Source organism: Syngnathus floridae, chromosome 14 (genome assembly GCF_059516105.1).
Source record: "Syngnathus floridae isolate MCC-2025c chromosome 14, RoL_Sflo_1.0, whole genome shotgun sequence".
Lineage (NCBI taxonomy): Eukaryota > Metazoa > Chordata > Actinopteri > Syngnathiformes > Syngnathidae > Syngnathus > Syngnathus floridae.
Window position 1 is genome coordinate 5,468,401 of NC_142426.1, and position 19,045 is coordinate 5,487,445.

At 43.9% G+C, this 19,045-nt stretch overlaps 1 protein-coding gene across 6 annotated transcripts in view; it reads right to left on the reverse strand.

The window, feature by feature from the left end:
* Window positions 1-8,828, reverse strand: part of sntg1 (syntrophin, gamma 1) — a 46,595-nt gene extending 37,767 nt beyond the window's left edge. For 5 of the 6 annotated variants that reach the window (XM_088396178.1, XM_088396177.1, XM_088396176.1 and 2 more), the window contains exons 1-5: window positions 8,662-8,828; window positions 8,400-8,502; window positions 8,272-8,321; window positions 1,296-1,412; window positions 900-1,060 (exon numbers count right to left, since the gene is read on the reverse strand). The gene's annotated coding sequence lies outside the window, so the exon portion shown is untranslated. The remainder of the gene's footprint in view (window positions 1-899; window positions 1,061-1,295; window positions 1,413-8,271; window positions 8,322-8,399; window positions 8,503-8,661) is intronic. The other variant, XM_088396179.1, reaches the window with a different exon arrangement.
* Between the last annotated feature and the right edge of the window lie 10,217 nt (window positions 8,829-19,045).

Sequence of the window (19,045 nt, forward strand, 5' to 3'; positions counted from 1 at the left end):
TCTCCCTTTTTCATCTCCGAGTCTCATTGATCAGCGGCGCTGGAGCCGCTACAGGCTTGCAGGTGTGATCGCCATTCCAATTGCCTCTGCCCGTTTGCGCCGCGGTGATGGAGCGGCGTTGTGCCGAGAAACATCATTTCCATGATGCGCGCTGGAATATAACCCAAGAGTGTTGACATAGCAATCCGCTCTCATCCATTATTCATACGCCATCCGACACTTTGCTTTTTTTTTCAATCGATCCACGTCGTTTTAAAGTTAACGTGGAATATTCAGAGGCGGCGTTTCTGTATACTTGTTTCGGCGCATGCGTTTGCATGTATTTTGCCGTAATGATAGACCGCCGATATTCGAGTGGGGAGCGACGGCAAAGCAGAAAAGCCCGACAGACATTCCTGAACGCCAGTGTGGCTTGCAGGTTGAAACACGCCACCGGTGTTTGACTAAATACCTCGGCAGCTCCTGCTTTGGGAATAGGCCGGGAGTGATGGTGCTTGTCCACTCTTCAATGTGGAACGACACTTATTACTTTTTAGCACCACCTTGAAAGATTCTTAGCGCCTCAAGTACCATCATCATGACCAACATTGAAAAAAACAGATAGGTTGTCAGAATTTCTCTGTATTGTATTGTTTCTAAATTATGTAAACTAGCCTCATGTTTGATTTGTATTCACGTACATGCAGTGGCGTGCATAGGAGGGGGGTGGGGTGGGCGACCTCCATCTGAATGGGGGGGGGAGATCCACCGCACCCCTACCCCTCTTTTTATAAAGCAGCAAAATGTCAAAGGCAGATACATGTCAAATATTCCTTTCATTGAACTTTTTGAAAAATCAACTTCTATACCCTGAAGGCATTTTTAAATAAATCTTTGGTTCTTTCTTGATAGGTACTCACCAAACAATTCCATGACAGTGCGTCGTGCATGTTGCATGAATGCAGCTCAAGGCGGGCTCCATCCAAAAGGAAAAGCTTTCCTCAAAGGCTGCATGGATCAGCACCTGCCACTCAAATCAGCAACACTTGCTTCCACTGCACCTCCGTCGCCAGCTGGCTCGCTGCAGCAAAAAACCAGAAATAGCCATCATTAAATCAAAAATAAATCCTCCAAAGTACTACTGAGTGATAAGTGCGGCCATTTCTTGTGTGTGTTACTCATCCAAATCATGTCGGTATTTTCTTTTTCCCCAGCGGTCATCCAAATGCTTAAGAACTTTTCTCAACCCCTATCCAACTTAATTAAATCGAAAAGGCTCCCAAAGATAATAGCCAGAGCAGCAGTTATTCACTAACCTTTTAGCCCTTTGGCTTTCTTTAATTGAAACATTCATCAGCGATTGAGCCGGTGCGCCGCCATATTCCCAGGCAATGAAGTCGGCTAAATAAGAAGATGATGAGGCAACACGCCACCTGAAGGATAACAATGGACACGACATAAATGAGAGTGCCACTCGGGTGGATTAGCTCCGCCTGCTTTGGACTTAACTGGATAACAAGCTCCGGGCCCGTCTGGTGCCGTGCGCCTTGCGGCATCGCCGTCACGCCCGGTTGCACGCGACTGCCGCTTCATTTGTCCACTTTTCACTTTTCCTTGGCAACCTCAAGGCCTCTTTTTTACGCATTGCAAACATCTTTCCGCATGACTCATTCTCATTTTTTGACACGTTTTGACCAGAGATTCCAATATTTTACCCACTGAGCCGTAACGTAGGGAAAGAAAACTAAATTTGACTGATGTCTGTCTGTCTGTCTGTCAGTCATTCCTCCAGTGACATTGACTTCTGCTTAGATCTTGTCAGTAATGAGCTTGACAGGCTTGCCATGCATATTGTCTACACGCAGCAGGAAGTCACACAAAAAGAGATGGATTCGTCAGAAAAGGCGCAATGTTCTCGTAAAGATCGATAGTGTGCGAGGCGGGGGACCGTAACGAGTGCCTGTGAATTGCAGCGTCATTGTGTACGAGAAGACGTAAACACGCAGGAAGGACACCAGATGCGACACAACCACCATTTTCTTAGTATGTGCTCAGCCTGCAGGGGTAATGTTCTTTTTCTCAGGACAAAAAAAAGAATGGAAGGCTGTGGTTGTCAAAGACAATTATTCCCCAAGCAGGTAGTGTCTGTCTATTTTTAGATTCTCATATCACCAAGAGGGAATAACAAAGAGGCACAATGAAGAGGAAAAATAAAGTGAAGAAAGGCTTTGGAGGGTTTGGTTTTGCTGCAATGATTCATAATCATAAGTCACTTAAGATTATGAAAATGGGTCACGAGGACTCAAGCCGCTGACCTTTTCAACAAGTCTGCAATGATGTTCCTTTCCATAAAGCCGAGCTTATTTAGCTTACTGTCCTGTGAGCAGAAATCACTGTGAGGCAAAAGTCAAAGAAATAAAAAAAGAACTTCCAAGGTACAATTTAAGGACATACAAGACTATAGTTAAAAGTTTGATATTTTTAAGTATTTTAACATGAAACGGGAACTATTTCAACAACCATAAAATATATTAAAATCATTCAACATGGGATTCACAAGGTCCAAAATTATCAAGTCAAATTTATTTGTACTTAATCACAGAAACGAACGATGGTGCTAGCCTGATGTTAGCTTGTCATTGCTAGCATTATAAATTTAAACTTAAACTCTCAATAGCAATTGAATCGTTGATTGTCAATAAATATGAGTAGCTAGGTTGTCATCAACTAGCTTGGCACGCACGTAATGTCATCATTAGCTGGCACGTTTGGTTCAATGTGGAATATTTTGTATGCGTTGGATCCCGTCTCCATTGTGGGAAAAAGACGAGAGCACGGAAGCAGCACGGCCACCAACGTGAGTAATGAAAGCATAATGGGGGGAAAGTTGCATGTAATGTCGTATCTGCGTTCAATCTGACTCCTTGTTAAAGCTCGCAGGCCGGACTTCCAGCTGGAAATGTTCTATTGAGCTTTGGGCTCATTTCCTATAATGGGCGCTTATTAAAAGCTGAACCACCGAGCTTTCATTCACGCGCTGCGACACAGAACACCAGCGATCCTTGTAAAAGACGAGAACGTGAGAAGAGGGGGGAATATAAGGAGGAGAGGAAGAAAAAAAAAAAAAAAAAAGGCCCAGCCGATTGTTCGCCCCCCGCCCCCGTCATTATGATCATCTTGATTCATTATGCTGCTCATTATTGGCTTCTAAAGCTGCAGATGAAAAGGCGCCCGAGACGCTCAATTCCACATGTGGGAGTCGTCCGGCGTGGCGGCGACGTATTTTAACGATGTGGAAAGTGGCGGTCATGAGTGATGGTGGACAAACAGCAACAAGCCAAATGGGAACCATGAACGTAATGGATGACTTTGATATTCTGCTGTGATGAAATGCGCCACAAGCGGGGCGGAATCCGTCTGAGAAGTGAATCACGTCTTTTCAAACAGGGAAAGTTTGTGTATTGCAGCTGAACGTAAATTCATATCCAATTCACCATTTAATATGTTTATTAAAGCAAGGTGTGCTCACGAGAAGTTCATTATCATACAAAATGTTAGCGGCTACGTTAGCTGTTTAATTGGTCTGTTTTTAGTGACATAACCTCCTGAAGGTTTAATTGATTGCTAGAATGTGACAGTCTAAAAGCAAATAGAAAAATATAGCTCAGAAATGGGCAACTTAAATGATGAAGAGGCCAGGATTTTTCATCGGCACTACTCTTGGGGGAGCTACATAAGATGGCGCACTTGCTAGCAAGATGTATGACAAAAAAGCTAACTTGCAAAATACATGCTGAGTAATATATTTCATTTTTGATTATGCATTTTTCAATTCCTATATAAAAGATCCATTATCCTAACCCGACGACAAAGTGTTGGAAGCAAAAAAAATTTAAAAAAAAAAGTTCAATAAAAGGATAGAGGACATCTCGCTTGTCCATCTTTAATCCGCCCTGGTTCACATTCCTCCATGTCGCTGCTGTCCCTGTTATTTCCGCTACGGAATGCCGATCTCAATTATTCCAGATGGCAACTGTGGAAGATTCAACTCTATTTTAGATCTTTTTTTGTGTGTGTGTGTCTTAATTTGTGGCATTTGTGTTTTGAAATCCATGACAGAGCAGCAAAGAAATTGCTCTGATTGGATAAACATGAAAAAAGACCAAATGGACTCGCTCAAGATTTACAAAAGGTCATCTGTAAGCGACGCAATGGAAGCCAAAGGTTAAAGATGACAAAGCGGTTAACTTGAGACTTTTTGTCTTCCTTTCAATGTCTCCTTTTTTGTTTTTTGTCTTCTACAGGTAGCTTTTAACTATTTGGCATTTTGGCTTTGGAGCCCATTTGAGGTCATGGGAGCCAGCCTCAGCTTCACAATGCGCAAAGATCAATAAATACATTTTTGTTCTTGTGCGTGTGTTTGAAGTAAAGGTCATTAACACACACACACAATAAAAGCCCAAACAAGCATTAAAGTTTGCGCTGAAAACGACGAGCAAAATATATTTGCTATTACTGACTTAGCGATTTCTCTAACAAGGCGTTTGGCGTCGGGGGCAGACGTCGGTGGGATCGGCGCTCACTGCAGCAATCAGCCAGACTGTCTTGCGCTCTAATTGTTTCCACATTTGTGTGGGAGGTCAGAGCCCCGCAGTGCTGATCCTTGCCAAGTTTATAAACAGAGCAGTGTTTCCAGATGGCCACTGGCTCCAGACTGGCTAGCAGGTTGATTGGGACCAGAATAATAACAGGTGGAGAGCAGACAATGAATTCCTTGACACTTTTTTATACCCTCATGCACACATACACACACTTGGTGCCAGCAGGAGAGACTTCTGACGCCGTCTCACCGGTTGGAGCTCGACGACAGAGCCGATCCGAGCGAGAAAAAGTGCGGCAGGATGTCGAGCGCATTCTTGGAGCTCGCGTCTGGTTTACGTTTCAAGCGGACAAATCTAGTGTCGCGCTTGTGGAAATGCTTTATGGGAGGCTGATAGTTATCTTACGGACGCTTTAGCATTTTATTATGCTAACAGTTATAACAAAGTGGAGCATGCTAACTGCTAGCCTACATCACTAAATAACATCTAGTTATTGTTAAGCAGTCCTTTTGTATATGACTAATCAATAAAGCGTCTTTGCAGGCCTTTTATTGTTAAGCGTCAGGCCGAGTTGCCACAGTTGCAGTTGACTTCTGCTTTTTCTGCTGACGTCTGACATTTGACAGCGTCTTTTTCCTGCGCTTGGTCGCCTTGTCAAGACTTTTTCCTCTTTTTTGCTGTGGGTTAGCTTGAGGGGGTTAAGAGGGGAGGGTGAGCTACGTCAGCTGCCGGTTGCAAAATAAAAGCCGATTACAAAATCAACGCGGATTTCATAGGCAAGAAGCCGAGCGCTTTTCCGTGTTGCTCTTGGATGCGCCGTTGATTCGCCATCTTGTTCAATCTGCTCTAATTAGCATTATTTTCACATTCTTAGACGTGAACTCCAGCTGTGCCCGGGAGGCAATAAAATGGAATCCCCGGGAAATGTACAGAAAAATAAATGTGTCAAAAGCAATCTGTGCACAAGTCAAATTTTAACTGGCTTTGGACTTGGGGCTAACATTCAGATTGTTCCGGCGATCAATTGTGACACATACACACACTTTCGCTCACAGAGAAAGTTCCCACCGCTATCACATCATTAAGTGCAGCATGTCTCTTAATGCCTCTCTCGAGTTTTTGTTTACACTATCCAGTCTTTCCAAGCGCTTAGGGAGGAGGGAGGGCTTTAAGGACACGAGGAAGGGGAAAATGGGTTGGGTGGGGGGGCGCCTTTCATCGACTTAGCTCCGTTACACTGTTTTTCAGTCAGCGTACTCTGCACCAGATGTGCGGCGGCTCCAGAGTGGCTGCCATGTACTGTAAATCGCCATCGGAGGGCTCGTCAAGCCGTGGGGTAGCAGCGCTGCGGTGTCGTCAGCCTCAGCCACTAGAATATCAACGGAAATTTGTACTGCAGAGATCCCATGAGGCCCCCGAGGGAAGGGAAGGGGAGGATACTTGGGGGAGTGAGACTGATGACCAACGAGGGGAGCAAAGGGGACATTATTAAATGTCTAATAATGAGGAAATCTGACATCTAGGATGATACCGCTATTAACAGCATTGTTGATTTTAGTGATGATGCCATTAAAACAAGTATGAAGAAATGAGGTGCCATATTTGTGTTTTTATATGCTAATGCTAGCGTACCACTTCCTTATTTCAGTAGGATAAGACAATTGGAGTGTACTATTTCTTACTTGGGGGCACGGAGAACGGTTCCATTGTGACTCACACGGTAAAATCAAAAGAGGGGCGCACCAGATTGTCCTTATTGAGTCTGTTAGTTTGCTAACTACAAAATGTACTTCCTGGTTAAAATGTTAGCATTAGCCAAATGGGACTCTATTTACATTTCAGGTCAGGAAGGTGACAATGACAAACTGCAAAAACAGAAATACATTTCTCTCCTAAATTGGTAACCAAAAGAAAAAATTGTAGCATGTTCTATTTGTTTGTTGGTAACCTGGCGACTTCCCGGTTAAGCCGTTAGCCATAGCCAGATGGGAATGTACCATTTGCATCATGCCATTTTGCACTTTAGGTTAGTGGCGGGCTACACCCCAGAGTCGAAGCGTGAGGCAGACGTGCTAACTATTAATCCACAGTGCAGCTGGGAATGATTCAAACGTGACTCAAAAAGTAGCAAATAAAACTCTCAATCTGGAAACTTAAGGAAACTATACCCAATAAATGGTGAACTAACTAATGCTGCACAGGTTATAACGGACAAATCTTGCAGAAAATCGGTACGACAGGCGCAGTTCTCCAGCGTACCGTAAACGGAATCACCTCCTTCGAACACACATAAATGAGACAGTTGCTGAACCAACACGGTGGACTTTACGGCACCCTGGCGGCCGACGTGCACATAACGCAAAACGCCCTCAGTATTAATAATATACCCGTAATGTAAATACAAGTGGTGTGAGTCAGAGTGAAGCTGGAGGACGCAGACTCTGGAGTGTCATCAGGGCAGACAGTGAGTTCATCACACACATGCACACACACTGAACACACACACACATTCCATCTCTTTATGTTTTCCCAGGCTCAGGGATGCTGCAGGCTGGGGGCCGTGACTGCTGCATAGGAGAGCCGCTGATGACTTGCAGAGCAAAGTCCTCATGTGCACGCTCATGTTTTATCACTGTCCTTCGGAGCCTTTCCTCCCATTAGATATTAAAGGTCACTTGTGTTTCTGTGACACTGGAGAGTTAGAAACATGAGAACGCTTACAAATGGAAAATCGGAGCAGCGGAGAGTGGACTCAATTGGTGGATCGAAGTCCAGATCAATTTGTCCACCAATATGTATAACATTTTGATTGAATTATGATGCATGCTGGACTTTTATGTCAGCACAAAGAAAGAGATGACGTCTAACATTGAAGGTTCAGTTGTACAACATGGTATCGTACTCCTTCTGACGCACAGAAAAAAAAAAAAAAAAGAGAAGTATTGCTGGCTGCAGCCTCTGGGCAAGCTTCTTGCTTTGATGGACAGCGCACAGAAATAGATGTGCTGAATCAACAATTACGGGGCAGCGTGAGCAGTGGAGAAAAAAAAAAATGACCAGAACCCTAAAATGCATTAACATCTGGTTTTTATTGGGTCTTGTTTTTTGCCTTCAGTGGAAAAGTTGTCATTTAATCTCAGGTCACATGACTCAGCAATAGTGGCTTTTAATGGCTGGGATTCTCAAGTGATAGAAGCATTATGATGAAGGAAGTGCTTTTTTATTGTCGTTGTCTTTTTCCACTGACATTAGACATTTGAAAATATTTTTTTAAAGAATGCTGCTCTTTGTTTCCATACATTTACTCGATACATTTGAAAATAGTTTTTAAGAGTGCTGCTCTTTCTTGGTAAAACATTGCAGCATGAATGGATGACTTCCTGCGTGCCTAATCGATCCCTACTTCCAGGCAATGACATTTCAGTTGCATTTAGGTGACCTTAAAGGCTTTTCACATCCAAAAAAAGAGCCAAATATGATCTGGTTGTGGTATTTTTTCTTTTCGAGTACCATTCATTTTTTGTGACACTGTCAACATTCTAAAATTGTGCACTGTACCAATATGGACAGACTTTTTGTTTTTGTGGTTTTTTTTTCCCCACTTTTGGAAAAGCAACTTTGTCCCGGTCATGTCATAGAAGCGTATAAACGTCAAGAACCTGTAAAACAACACCAAAGTAAAAGTACTCACCCTTTGATGAGAGATCGGATGGTGAGGCTTGTCAACGTCATACTCTTTGTCTAAAGGTCATAAAAGTGTCAAAAATTAATCAACCGCACCATATGCTAACATGTAAAAACAGGAAAATAATTACTAACCGTGAAGTCATGCTGAGTGAAGATTACGACGTGAACCTGGGAGGTCGGACAATGGCGAATCCGCCTTTTGAAACTCCCGCTCACAGTCAACTACTTCCGGATACTGAGAATACGTTTTAACATCACACACTGTCCATGTTATACGCGAAATTATACATTGTACAACCGTAACCGTATTTATCATATTCTCAATCAATAATTAGCTCAGACTACCAGCAGTATTACAAGGTCTGACCATCAACTTTTCAACAGATTTACTCACCTGAAACAGCGGAAGTCGCAGTTAAGACCCGGCGAAACTCCCGCTCACTGTTAACTACTTCCGGGTACTGAGGACCCCCACGTAGTTGTCCCAGGTGCCTTATTGAAATCCCCAAATATTCGCCACCGATACCATACAGTACTATTTGCATATAACGGCATATAACGTGTTCAGAAACATTTCAAAATTTATTTTTTTTAGTAATTAAAAAAAAAAAAATTAACATGGCGGGTGAGTATGAATGTCCATTCAAATGTCCATAAAACCACCATGAAAAGTCATTGCAGCTCTTCCTTTTTGGCTATGGAATAACAGAACAAACTTTGTGAATTATATAAATGAAATGCTATTTACAATTAAGTGTAACTCGTAGTCAGGCCCTCCTTAACTAGTTTTAAGAATTTTGCACTTTAAAGAAAGAAAATGTCGCTTTGTAAACATACTGTTGTCCCCCTCGGCCACGTCGTGACCTTCTCCTCCTGCAAAGACAGAAGCGGTGCATGACCCCTAGTTTCCTTTGGGATCCCCCAACATTCATCCCCCAGGCTTCCCCACCCTCACCCAGTAACGAGGCAAGGCGTCAGAGGCCTGATTATTTGCACTGACCCGTGTCTGGCGTCCCGGGCACAGTTGAACTGGATCCTATTTACTCGGAGTGAAGCAGAAGGAGAGGGACCAGCAGTGATAGGAGAAGGGGGGGGTTGTACCGGGCTCGGTGCAGCCCCCGGCTCCAGTCAGTCGGCCCTCCTCGGCAGGTTGATGAATGTCCAGGACTTGATGATCTTTGCCACCCAAGCCAGTGGAGTGGAGCTACAATGACTTACAGTCTCCACGTTGAACGGCCCACTCCCACCCCCTTCTTCAACCCTTCCACTTCCAGCCAGGCAGCAAACCCTGCGGTTCTCAAGAACTCAACCTGGCTTCCTTCTCTGCATCCCCAAACACTGGAGGTCTATCCTTCCACAGCCTGATTGGACTCATACAACCTGGCGACACGCGCTCGTAGGCCCGACCGCACGCTGGCCACACATTTTGACATACGTGACACTTGACTGTTGATTATGTAAGCAAAGCAAAGAACACATTTAATATTTTGTCTTCCTGTAGGTGGTGACAGCTGCCGCCAGCCCACTCTAAATAATAGACGGGAATATTTGATGCGCTTTTGCACTCCGTTGACTGCTCGGAAGTGAAAAACAGGTGAAAATGTGCTCTCGGGATGGCGAAAACAAAAAGCATGCCGAGAAAAGGGCACATGTGAAAATTGAACATGCAAGTCAGTCATGTGGAATTTTTATCCTTTTAGCCATCAAATGAACAAGGCTACATTTTAATCTGGTGATTTTCCAATAGACAATCATTTCAGTCTGCTGCCTAAACGAGTTGGCTTGTGACTTATATAATAACCATTTTTTGGATGCAAAAAAAACCTGTTTGCTGCAAATGTTATACTACTACAACACAGACTGGAATGGACTTTTTGTAATATTGTCCTAATGATTGTTATAAATATTGCAAAACAAATGTGATGTGAATCTACAACATAAACCAAAGCCATTAGAACGGCGTGTGTTCATTATTTTGCCATCACGATTTCCCTCCGCAAATCCGACTAGCAACATTCATTGCAATTTGGATGACGCACACGTCGCCGCACATTTTTTGGCCGCCGCCACCGCCTTTGCGCCATCTTTCCATCTACATGACCCCCTTTAATCATCACCGCCTTTTCCTTTTGGTTTGACTTCCCCTTCAAGTAATGTAACAGTGGTGGTCCAATAATCCCACCGGGCGGAAAAGATGTGTCATGATTAGTCTTTGCGCAGCCAGCAGGAGTCAAAAAGCTATTGAGGGTTGTACAACAGCTAAGTAAAATCTCTTTGCACCAATGTGTCTCACTCAGTCAGCGATATGAGCAATTTACCAAGAGATAGATTCCAGAGAGGTGAGGGCAATTAATTTACTTGAAAATTTAAATTAAAAAATATAATGACTGAAGTCTTTTATCAGCCAGAATATTTCTTTTAAAAGGCCGATGCGTCAAAATGGCAAATAACTGCGCCGATAATCAGCCAGACATTCGCTTTCGAAATTACGACTTCATTCTCCTTTTGTTTACGATGCCGCTACTTTTTTCAACTTTGACTTTTGATTTGTTTGGAGAGTGCTTTGTAGTGCCTCCAATGATGTCGGATGACAGCTGATGAGGGTGTTTAGCGTTGAAGTGATAAAGATGACAGAGCGAGAGTCAAAGGAGCTCTTTGAAAGGCAACCGTGTCCGTGCATGCTTCATCCGTGTGTTCCCTTTAAAGCACATCTGACTTCCGTTGAAGCCCCCTGCCAGTGTGGGAGACATTCCTGACAAACGGGGTGAGCCGGGGGTTTTGAATGGCGGCCTTGTTGAGGGTCAGCCTCAGCGGCAGCGACAGGCCGGGCGCCCCGCTGAGCCGGTCCGTGACCTCGCCTCGAAGCGGCGCTCCCAGGTGACAAATAAAAAACACGGCAGGGGGGGGGGCACCTCCGGCTCCACAATGCTAATTCCACACAATGTGTCCAATTGTAACGCCTCTGCCACCTATTCACAGGATGGCTGCTAATTGGGAAATAAATATAAACAAAAGGCTATTTAAGTGTTTTTTTTTTTTCGTTGGCGCCACAGAATTGTCAGCGCCATCATCGCTTCATGCCGCACGTTAAAGCATCATAATTCATGCTAAAGCATATCTCAGTACTGGTCAGCACGTTTGGAGATCTGGAAATTCCAGACGGTCGCCATTCTTATCTGAGATGGCTGCGGCCAGATATTAAGTCAAAAACAGTTTGTTAAAGACAAAGGTGCCTAATAAATGGTTGGGCTTATAAAGGAGAAGGAAGGAAGGTTTGCCATTGGAGCATTTACTCAATATCCTTGATATGTAGCTAAATAAGACAATTCCGTTAGTAAGTTAATGTTGTCTGACTGAAAGAACATTTAGTCATGACCAACATCACTATTTTTAAGACTAATAATGACTACAAATGTAGTTGAGTCAGTGAAGTAGTAAGCAAACGTGTCAACATATAGCTAGCTTAGCATAACTGAAAACATTGATTTTACATAATAAAGAATATTGCGTTATATAATCTTATCTTTAACTACTTTCCTGTGTCGTAAATGTAACATGCATTGACCTTGATGTAATTTTTCATTGTGTTTTCTATAACTTGCAAACATAAGTGATAAACCTAAGCTTTTAAGTCTTGTTACCGAGTTATTTATTTCCATCGTTATGCTTGTTAGCATTGCTTAGCCATTTCCCGCCGTAGGCTAACAGCCGTGGGGACCAGCTGAGTGTTACTGTCTAATTGCCACTAAACAATATGAACTTTTGGAGTCTACGGGCTCTTTTGGTAAAACATAATAAATGGCTTCGAGTTGCTAATGTAAAGGTTGGGTGCGTCTTGTAGGGAGTGCTAACACAAAGCACATGTTCAACTGCTGTCCGCCAAATGAATGGGCCTATTGGGAGGGCAAGGCGCGTCTCTGGGGACATTCCGCCGTCAGCCGCTATTGAAACAACATGGCCAAGATAAAGCATTAGGAACTCGGTAGAAGAATAAACGCTTAGCGCCAGAGGAGGAGCTGAGCTCATCCTGCAAAGGAAAACAGCGAGCGCTGCGAGTGATGGACGCGCATGATGACTGTGGCGCCAGCCGACCTCGCTCTACTTGCGGGCTGCATGGGAAATGGAGAGCATTAAAGGGCCCGCGTACTTGAGTTTGTGCTGATGTCACCAATGTACTGCGATGACTTTTTTTTTTCTCCGTCCAAATTGTTCTATTTATTTTCCCCTCCTGACGGCGGCAGGAGGGGAATAAAAATGATTATACAAGACGCTGTGAGGCTTCTGTTCCCTTTCTACAGATGAGATTCTTCACCAAAAATCTAGCCAATAACCTAAATAACAGCTTTGAAGAAAATTAATACATTTAGTCGTTTCCAAATTATTAACAAAATAAGACAAAAACTGTTTAAATACCACACATCAGTGTTACTGTATCAATTCTTTGTGGTTGAGTAAGTGAGGACATTTGTACGACATTTCTGGCTTACTTTTATTTTCCTTAAATATAACATTTAGTTTCAAGTTACCTTGGCGGGAGCACTGTATTAGCGATTGTGCAGCTTGCGACTTGGCAAGCTCACGCAGGGGGTCAAAGTGACACAGAACAGGACTTGTTGCAAAAATGCTGCATTCTGGCCAAAATCATCTGTGTACTTGCAACATTCCAGGTTATTTATATAGCAATGGGAGAACGAGAGTGGAGGGGGGTAGTAATAGTGTAGACTTCATGTCTCTGCTTGGTGAGAACTATTAAATTACCAGTGGATGTTTTTAATTACTTCACATAAATGTTGCAACACTAAACGAAACTAAAGGCTGCATGTGCGCGTGCATGTGTGTGTGTGTGTGTGTGTCAGAAAAGGGAGCATTCCTTCTGCTGGCGTGAGGCAGAGGAAATGGCTCATAAAAAAAACGATTGGTGCGTCCTGCTGGAGCCTCTCATCCTGGGATCCACTTAATTGCTCGTTTTGGCCGCCATTTATTTCCTCATATGGCATGAAGCAGCCTAATCCCACTCACTGAGCGGTGCCACCGGGTCTTTTATTATTATTATTAATCTTATTATTTTTAACAAGAATGGTGAGGAAGAATTCTGAGAATTAGCTCCTTCGCGAAAAATTTTTGTGGTTTTTAATCACTTTTATTTCGATGACAAATTGACTTACTTTGCCCATAAACTGTCTTGATTTTGTTATGTGTACCTTTTTTGTGTCTTTTATAATTATTTTCACATTTTTAATCATTATTATTTGAATGCGGCCAACCTACGATAAATGCTAGTTAGCGAGTTTTTTCTCAGAAAATGTGTGACACCTAGTGTTACCTTAAATGGATCACTAAGCAGTTAATTAGTGAATAGTTGCTGCCTAGCATAAACTTGACAGCAAGTTAAGTATTGACTAACTCGCATTAGCAGCCACAAACCTCATCTAGTGTCTAGTTATGAAGTAATCACTGCCTAGCATTAGCTTTAGCAGTCATGGAGTTCACGAACAGATAGTTAGCAAGAATTTACCACCTAGAATTCAGTTCAATAGCCACCCCACTAACTAGTTATCAAGTATTTCCCGCTTAGCATTAACTTTAGCAGCAACCTTGAATTCAAATCTTCTCATTCTCGAAACGATAGCTTGTCAGCACAGTGCTGCACTTGCATAAAATATTAGTATATTTTTAGCTGAGATGTTTGTTCATCACACTTGTGACAAAGCCACCAAGTTGTCATGATGAGTCAAGCCACCAAAGCTTGTTTTTTTCTTTTGTTCTGCGTATTTGCATCGAGAAGTATGTGACTTCCCGTCAGCTCGACCGCCGGTGTCTCCCCCAATTGCCCCCTCGGTGCCCGACGCCACGGCTGCTGCCCGCTATTGTGGCAGCCGAGAAGGAGGGGAGGATGTGGGACAATGTGAGGAAGGAAGAGGAGGGAATCCACAAAGAAGACAGCATTCCCCCGAGAAGTCTATCTCCTTCCGTCCCTCTTGACCACTGACTTTGTCATCTCCACACCTTGTTTAACTTTAGACATTGCCATGCTTGTGAGGGTTTCCTTCGGGTACAATCTGATGGCCACTTTGAAGCTAACTAGCAAGTATTTTCCATCTCATGCTAGCTTTAGCAGCCAAAAGAATATGCCTAATGGCTAGTTACTGTGCTTTTTTTCTAGCTAGCATTGGGCTATGTAGATAATGGCCGGTTAGCGCTTATTTGCTACCTAGCTTTAGCAGCCATGTGACTTAGGAGATGTATTTTCCACTGAGTGGTAGCTTTAAGAGTCAACTGACTTTTCTGATGACAAGTTCTCAAGTTTTTGCCAGATAGCGTTAGCTTTAGTATCTCTCGTATTTAAGTTTAATAATTTGTATGTTTTGCTGGTTCCAAGGATATTTGGGACTACTTAAGATGGCTTTTGATAAAACATGAATGAAATAGCTGTTGCGTGACGACAAATGATCATTTTAATGTCATCTTGCGGCTAACAGCTATCAGTATCTCGCTTATGCTTGCCACAAGCCCAATGAGTATGTACCGTTGCAAAGGGTACCACAGATGAAACCCCTCGGTGGAAGGGAACGTGTTTCCAGACGTCTTGTTTACGACATAGGCTGACTTTTTTCCATTAGTGTCTTGCACGCTTAAGCCTCTCTTTAGAGAATGCATATCTCAGCTGATGGATGGCGCTATCGTCAAGCCGTCTGGCCAAGAGAGGGAATTAAACGCTCCGGATATGAAGTCAAATTGCGAAATGCAACCTGCGCTTTTTCAACACTTGGCCAGGATGACACATAATGGGCCTTTATTAAAAACCTCAGACCTCAAAAGGAGGACTGCGACACTGATACTTGGCGGCAGTGGCGAGTGGAGAGACGAGGGAGAGTGCTGAGCCATCACAAAACTGAGCGGCGGCGGCGTACGCATGAGCTCACCACGCCGCTATGCCAGCGCGAGGCCGCAGGAGCCGTGGAAATATTTGGACGCGGCTTCTCGCTCGTCTGCAGAATAAACCGGCGCGTCGTCTCCCGCGGTCTCCAGGACACGTTTTCAAATGGCCACGTTAAAAAAAAAAAAAAAAAAAAAAACGGGCGGCTCAGCAGGAGGAAGCCGCGACCGCAGCCCGACACCGCAGACTTTGTCAAGCCCGGCGTGACTTTGCGCTCGGTGTACTTTGAATGTTTCTGCCCCACAAAAACAATGTTCAACTAACCGCCATTAAATTTAACATATAGAGTTAGCTTTAGCAGTTGTACTAATTTGCTGCCTTTTGTTAGCTTTAAAGCAGTAAGACGTGTCTATTGGCTAATCAGTGAGCATGTCCCACATAACATTAGCTTTAGCAGTCGTTATCACGCATTTGTCCCAAGCAACACGTCTAATGGCTAGTTTATGAGAATGTATCAACTTGCAGGTCCCTGAGTGAAGACCACACCTAGTAAAAGTGCATTAAGTGTCTTCTGAGCACACAGGGTGCAAACGTGTGCTAGCATTTACCACCTAACATCAGCAAGCATGACTCGTCTCATTTGTTGTCACCGATCATGATGACGCCACCTAGTGTTGTCTTTAGGGGCCATGGATTGCCTCCGGCACTAAACTGTATTAGATGCTATATATAGGATTTATCACTGTGATGATAAAAGGTTTGGGCCCTGTTGGAAACACTGCTTGCGCAATTTGAAGATACCCTATTCATAATCTGGTGGTGCTCAGTTTGCGGTCTTTACCGTTGTCATGAAATGTAGTCTCATAATGCAAACACGGGGCCGATCTGGCCACAAGATAACTCTTGCAGGAAAGATGTGGAAGAGATTAGAGTAAGAAATCATCAAGAGGAGGTTGGGGGAAAATGCTAGGTTGGACCCTTTACAAGGGAGAAATATTTCCAAGGACCCCCAAATAATGTGTACCTCTAATTGTAAGAAGATTTTTTTGCATTCGTCCTGACCCATCTTTTTTTTTTTTTAAATCTGACCACCAAACTAAGACTCGAGGATTGCCGGCAGTACGGGAACCACAGTTTGAGAACCACTGGATGGTATCTCACAGGGGGGAGCTAGGCAGTGAATGTTGGCGACAGTGTGTGAGGTAGGTGGGGGGTGGGGGGGGCACCCTGTGAAAAGGAACTCATAAAAGTCCCATTTGTCGGTGATGCATGAGTAAGTGACGGCAGCTTTGGCGCACGTGTTGGCGGTGGCGCTAAATGAACTGTTAAGACAAATAATCAAAGACTCCACTGGCGCCAGTCGAACTAGGGAAGGTGGGGTTGGGGGGTGTCGAGGGGTTTAGTGACACGCCACTCCGCGGACCCAACACGCTCTCTAGCAGGTGGAGGATCCACTGGCCGTCCGTGCGTCCGTCAGGGGCTTTCACAGGACGGAAGCGCTTACACAAAAGAGGCCGAGCGGCCCGCTGACAAGAGGAAAGCGCCGCCGCACTCCCCTGCTTTCCAGCTATTGTGCTCTGGCGCGTTTCTCTTTTTAGATGTTCTCTTTGGAAACAGTCTGACAGCTATGCGTGCCAAAGGACGTCAATTCCACTCATGGCCGCCTGCTGACTATTAAACCGACTTCTCAGTGGCCTCACCGACACGGCTGTTGGTGTTCCAGGCGGCTTAATGCATCTTAAATTTTGGTATGACACGTCTAACCTGAGTCTATTAAATTTGTGTAGGGTACAATGAAGTCTCAGGACTATCACAAAATTGTTGACAAGAAACTGAGTCATGATGTAAAATGCGACTGCACTACGAGTGACAAATCTAGCAGCTAGCTAGCTAGCAGACAGCGTGAGAAACTAAAGTAGCAGTCGACATTGATGCAAATGGTTTTAAATGCACCTGCTGCACAAGTTCCAAATGAAAGACCTCCATTTACAAAATGTGGATTAATAGCTAGTGAGCTAATTTAGCACAAGGCAACCGCGTCATTCACACACCGCTATTCCATTTGTGATTTTGTATATCAAAAATAGTATGGAGCGAATATCCTTATGAAAATCTTATATGTCAAAGGCATTTTTGTTCACGTTGCCTGGTAACTGATGTTGCTTCTTAAATGTATTTTTCCCCCCCTTGTCCTTGAGATCTGTGGAAAGAATCAGTGCTAGTGCACAATAACTAATACAAAGAAATAAAGCTGCAAGCTGCGATAAATGGGAGCTAATATGTCACAGTGTCTGGAACTCGAGAATAAGGCACATTCTCTAGTGTGTTAGCAGAAAGCTTTTTTACAGTATTAACACAAACAAGAGGTGGACCTTTTGGCCCTACAGGGTGAAAGGTTAGCGGTCTGGCAGCAGAGGCCTGCCTCCGACAGTCTGCCGGCTGCAGACGAGATCTATGTCCCGCTCAACTACTTCTGGCATTCCTTCCCATCTTAGAGCCCTAAACTGTTCCCGTGGCTCCGATCTGTTCTGGCCTACAGACACTATTTTTGTATCGTAAAAGAAGACAAAATAGCTTATTTACTTAACTGCAGAGGGTAGCGGGCATCTGTTAGCTGTATATTAAAAGGAGAGGCTTCCAGTAATGAGTGATCAGGGACGTTTATTTCCTCAAGGACAAATCAGGGGATGCCTTTTTGGGATATTAAACACGGCTAGTAGAAGAGAAAAAAAATAATGTCTCTTCAAGCCGAGGCCACTATTTGTGGGAATGTAAGCGCTAATCACTTTTGTGCAGGTGTCGAATTTGAAGCGAATACGAACGTGACCGAACTTGAGGTCAGAGTCGCTGCTTCCGTTGAATAAAAAAAAAAAAACAGCTGCTAGGAAATAAGACAGCTTGTGCAAGCGTGCTGAATAAAAGTGACAAATATTCACTGCCCCAGGAGGCTCTCTCTCTTTTTTTTTTTAGGGGGGGTAACTATGCTGAGTGAACAGACAACTTGAGATTTTATATTCATGACTTTCTTGAAGTGTGGAGGAAGAGGAGGCATAAACAAATCAAGTGAAAAAGGATGAAGAGCAGCCTATCGGCACCTCACAGTCAAAATCTTTCCTTGGCCTCCCCCACGAGGGGAGGGGGGGCGAGGAAGGTCATCTTCAGTGGCAAAACACTGACTCACTTCACACCCACATACACACATTGCTAGCGCTACACACGCCTGCGACGTCGCGACCTCCTGCAGCCTAAGTGCTAAACATGTCGCTTTACTTAAGCGTGACGGTGTGCATTCAAGCAGCCTGTGAGGGTCACACACAAGACCCGAGACTCAAGGCCTGGGTGGGGGCAGAGCGCCCTCTAGGGTAATCCAATCGGGATGATGGGTGGGGGGGGGTCAAAAGAAAAAAAATCAGTCCATCCAAGCCTGAAGACTCATGATGGGTTGGTCTTATCCGCTCTTGTAACCGAGCTTGTGACTCATCATGATTACATCAAACAACCGACTGCCTGCCCACATCGTTCATATAACGCACACGCCTTGTGATCAAATAAATTTTGTGAGGGGTTTAAAAATCATCATCACATGCCTCAATCCAGACATCTATGTCCACATATGCCAGTGATGTAACGTCCCTTTGTATGCAAATCAGAACAAACTCAAAGCGATGAATATCTAATAGTGGGAAAAAGATTCTAAGTCATAAATATTAGATAATCAGAATGGCAGTTAAGAAACATCAAAAATGCTAACCTGATGCGTACACCCCAGAAATCTTTTTCTATTTGCACATACTACTAGAATCAATCCGTCTCTCAGTCAAGACACACTAAAATACTCCCTTGACATTTCTATTGCGTTAGCAGCATCTTGTGATGGCAAGGTCAAAAAAGGAGAAAGGCA